Genomic DNA, 4,972 nt, shown 5'->3' with positions numbered 1-4,972 from the left:
TGTGAAAAATATGTCCAAAATGTGTCTCTTGGCAAGTTATATATCCATATATCGAGCATTTTGCTGAAAAAATCCTTAAAATCATCTTTAAGTATGGATGCAGGGAAAATCTCATACTTGATAGCAGATGATTTGCTTGGATCAACAAGAATGGAAGCTGAAGATGTCAGAACAGTCACTTCGTGACCTCTCTGGACAAGTTCATCGAGGATTGTCTTTATATTAATCCAGTGGCTATATTCTGTGGGCCACACCAGCACCTTTCCACAACTCCCAGAGCTGAAGTAACAACTCAGCTGTAGCAGCAGAAGAACGGAAATCCACTTTGTAGACATCCTGGTGGAATGCAATGCTTCTTTGCAAATTCTTGTTTCCTTGTCCCATTGCTTGTATATAAAGTCAAGGAGAAATCAATCAGTAAGTTAAAGTATAACTTTTACATTTCAAAGTAAACACATTATATGAATAGTCAGATTATTTGGATGACATAAGGAAAACGGCAAAGGCAAATGATTTCATTTGTATACACATGTGTTTAATATCTGTTTGATCCTTATAAGTTCTATCATCTGGCTAAGAGCCAATGACCTAACATGTGCAAGTTATCTGTCTTTTGTAATATATTTTGGAAGAACATTAGTGACAGTGGTGAGAGGTCACTGTCTGCAGTCCCATTAACAAAAGAATTAAGTTATTTTACAGGTGAATATTATTTCTTGGATATGATGGTTCAAGAGATTTTTGTTTTGTTTTGTTCATTATAAATTTGATAGACATGTAATTCATATGCTATACAAGTGTCAGATTTTAAGTGTATAATTCAGTGTTTCATAGTATATTCACAGAATTGTGTAACCACCCTGATGATCAATTTTAGAGCACTTTTATCAGGCCAAATGGGAACTTTTACCCTCTAATGAAACTGCATTTTCTGCATCTCCCAGCTCTAGTCAACATTTTATCTACTTTTTGTTGTATTTATTGTCTGTTCTGTGTATTTCATACAAATGAAATTATACATTTTGTGACTGGCTCCCTTATTTAGCATAATTTCTTACATTAAAAACTTGTTTTCTGAGTTTATTGAGATATCATTGATACAACATTGTGCATATTTAAGGTGTACAACATGCTGACTTGCTTCACTTATATACTGTGAAAAGTTTGCACCACAGGATTATTTAACACATCCAACACCTCATGAATTTGTGTGTGTGTGGGGTGGGGGATGAGGACTTTTTTAATATCTTTTTTATTACTTTTTTTTAAAGCATAGTTAACACACAATGTTACATTAGTCTCAGGTTACAACATAGTGACTCAGCAAGTCTATCTGCTATGTTATTCTCACAAGTGTAGATTCCATTTGTCAGTACACAACTATTACAATAACTTTGACTATATTCCTTATGTTATACCTTTTATCCTCCTGACATTCATTTAATAACTGGAAGCCTGTATCTCCCACTCTCCTTACCCATTTTGCTTTCCTTCTCTTGTTTTTTTTTTTTTTTTTAATTTAATTTATTTATTTGACAGAGATCACAAGCAGGCAGAGAGGTAGGCAGAGAGCGGAGGAAGCAGGCTCCCTGATGAGCAGGGAGCCTGATGTGGGGCTTGATCCCAGAACCCTGGGATCATGACCTGAGCCGAAGGCAGAGGCTTTAACCTACTGAGCCACCGAGGCGCCCCCCCGCCCTTTTTTTTTTTTTTTTAGCAACTGTCAGTTGTCTGTATTGATGAGTCTTTCTGCTTTTGTTGTTGTTCTTCTTCTTCTTTTTTTTTTTTTTTTTGGTTCCCTATATAAGTGGTATCATATGATATTTGTCTTTCTCCCTCTGACTTAATTCTCTTAGCATAATACTCTCACAGTCTGTCCATGTTATCACAAATGGTAAGTTAACATTTTTTTTAACACTGGAATGATATTGCATTGTCTACATATAATATATCTTCTTTATCCATTGATTTGTTAATGGACACTTGGGTTGCTTCCATATGCTGGCTATGGCAAATAATACTATAGTAAACATAGGGTGCATATATCTTTTTGAATTAGTGTTTTTGTTTCCTTTAAGTAAATGCCCAGTAGTGGAATTACTGGATCATATGATTTTTTTTCTTTTTCTTTAGCTTTATTGTAGTAATACAGTACATAATACATAGCACATTAAAAGTACATGGAGTTTTTTTATGTGCCCCCCTTTATTTCTCCTCCTCCTTCTCTTCTCCTTCTTCTTCTTTCCTCCTCCTTCTCTTCTTTATTCTCCTCCTCCTTCCTCCTCTGAAGAAGTTTCCATGCCCAATGAGGGGCTTGAACTCATGACCCTGAGATCAAGAGCTGCATGCTTTACTGACTGAGCCAGCCAGGCATCCCTTCCTCTATTTGTCTTCTTTGGGAAATGTCCATTCAGGTCCTTTGCCCATTTTTTAATGGGATTATTTCATTTCTTGGTGTTGCATTGTATAAGTTCTTTACATATTTTGGATATTAACCCCTTATTGAATATGTCATTTGTGGATATCGTCTCTCATTCTGTTACTTGCTTATTTGGTTTGCTGATGCTTTTCTACCCTGTGCAAAAACTTATTTTGGTGTAGTCCCAGTAGTTTATTTTTGCTTTTGTTTCCCTTGCTTGAGGAGACATTCGAGAAGAATGTCACTGCAAACAATGTCAAAGAAATTGCTGCCTTTATTTCCTTTTAGGAGCTTTATGATTTCATGTCACACATTTAGGTCTTCAATCCATTTTGAGCTTATTTTTGTGTATGGTATAAGAAAGTGGTTCAGTTTAATTCTTTTACATGCATCTGTACAGTTTTTTTCAGCACCATTAATTGAAAGGACTTTTTCCCAATCATATAGTCTTTATTACTTTTAGATTAATTGACCATATAAGTGTGGGTTTCTATCTGACTCTCTATTCTGTTCCACTTATTTTTGTTTCTGTTTTTGTGCCAGTACCATGCTAATTTAATTAGTATAGTTTGTAGTAGATACTACAATCTTAAAATGTGGGATTGTGGTAAGTCCAGCTTTTATATTTCCCTGATGCCAAGTGACGCGGAGCATTTTCTCATGTGTCTGTTGGCCGTCTGGATGTCTTCTTTGCAGAAATGTCTGTTCATGTCCTCTGCCCATTTCTTGATTGGATTCTTTGTTCTTTGGGTGTTGAGTTTGCTAAGCTCTTTATAGATTTTGGATACTAGCCCTTTATCTGATATGTCGTTGCAAATATCTTCTCCCATTCTGTCAGTTGTTTTTTGGTTTTGTTGACTGTTTCCTTTGTTGTGCAAAGGCTTTTGATCTTGATGAAATCCCAATAGCTCATTTTTGCCCTTGCTTCTTTTGTCTTTGGAGACATTTCTAGTAAGAAGTTGCTGCGACTAAGGTCGAAGAGGTTGCTGCCCGTGTTCTCCTCATGGATTTTGATGGAGTCCTTTCTCACATTGAGGTCCTTCATCCTTTTTGAGTCTATTTTTGTGTGTGGTGTAAGGAAATGGTCCAGTTTCATTCTTCTGCATGTGGCTATCCAATTTTCCCAACACCATTTGTTGAAGAGGCTGTCTTTTTTCCATTGGGCATTCTTTCCTGATTTGTCAAAGATTAGTTGTCCATAGAGTTGAGGATCTATTTCTGGACTCTCTATTCTGTTCCATTGATCTATGTGTCTGTTTTTGTGCCAGTACCATACTGTCTTGATGATAACAGCTTTGTAATAGAGCTTGAAGTCCAGAATTGTCATGCCACCAACTTTGGATTTCTTTTTCAAAACTCCTTTGGCTATTCAAGTTCTTTTCTCATTCCATATAAATTTTAGGATTATTTGTTCCATTTCTCTGGGAAAAAAATGGATGGGATTTTGATAAGGATAGCATTAAATGTATAGATTGCTTTAGGTAGCATAGACAATTTCACAATAATTTTTCTTCCATCCTGGAGCATGAAACATTTTTCTATCTCTTTGTGTCTTCCTCAATTTCTCTCATGAGTACTTTATAGTTTTCTGAGTAGAGATTCTTGGTCTCTTTGGTTAGGTTAATTCCTAGGTATGTTATGGTTTTGGGTGCAATTGTAAATGGTGTTGACTCTTTAATTTCTCTTTCTGTCTTGTTGTTGGTATATAGAAATGCAACTGATTTCTGGGCAATGATTTTTATATCCTGACACTTTACTGAATTCCTGTACAAGTTCTAGCAGTTTGGGAGTGGAGTCTTTTGGGTTTTCCACATATAGTATCATATCATCTGCAAAGAGTGATAGTTTGACTTCTTCTTTGCTGATTTGGATGTCCTGAATTTCCTTTTGTTGTCTGATTGCTGAGTCTAGGACTTCTCGTACTATGTTGAATTGCAATGGTGATAATGGACATCCCTGCTGTGTTCCTGACCTTAGCGGAAAACCTTTCAGTTTTTCTCCATTGAGAATGATATTTGTGGTGGGTTTTTCATAGATGACTTTGATAATATTGAGGTATGTACCCTCTATCCCTACACTTTGAAGAGTTTTGATCAGGAAGGGTTGCTGAACTTTGTCAAATGCTTTTTCAGCATGTATTGAGAGGATCATATGGTTCTTTTTCTTTCTTTTATTAATATATTGTATCACACTCATTGATTTGCAGATGTTGAACCAACCTTGAAGCCCTGGAATAAATCCCACTTGGTCGTGGTGAATAATCCTTTTAATATACTGTTGGATCCTATTGGCTAGTATTTTGGTGAGAATTTTGCATCTATGTTCATCAAGGGTATTGGTCCGTAATTCTCTTTTTTGATGGGATCCTTGTCTGGTTTTGGGATCAAGGTGATGCTAGCCTCATAAAATGCGTTTGGTAGTTTTCCTTCCATTTCTATTTTTTGGAACGGTTTCAGAAAAATAGGAATGAATTCTTCTTTAACTGTTTGGTAGAATTCCCCTGGGAAGCCGTCTGACCCTGGGCTTTTGTTTGTTTGGAGATTTTTGATGAAT

The 4,972-nt window shown here is 36.1% G+C and overlaps 1 pseudogene; it reads right to left on the bottom strand.

The window, feature by feature from the left end:
* The window catches only part of LOC116860300, a 70,230-nt pseudogene extending 69,771 nt beyond the window's left edge, over positions 1-459 (bottom strand).
* Positions 460-4,972: the final 4,513 nt, after the last annotated feature.

This window comes from Lontra canadensis, unplaced genomic scaffold, assembly GCF_010015895.1.
Source record: "Lontra canadensis isolate GAN:19392208 unplaced genomic scaffold, GSC_riverotter_1.0 scaffold1, whole genome shotgun sequence".
Lineage (NCBI taxonomy): Eukaryota > Metazoa > Chordata > Mammalia > Carnivora > Mustelidae > Lontra > Lontra canadensis.
This window is presented reverse-complemented; position numbering and strand designations above follow the sequence as displayed.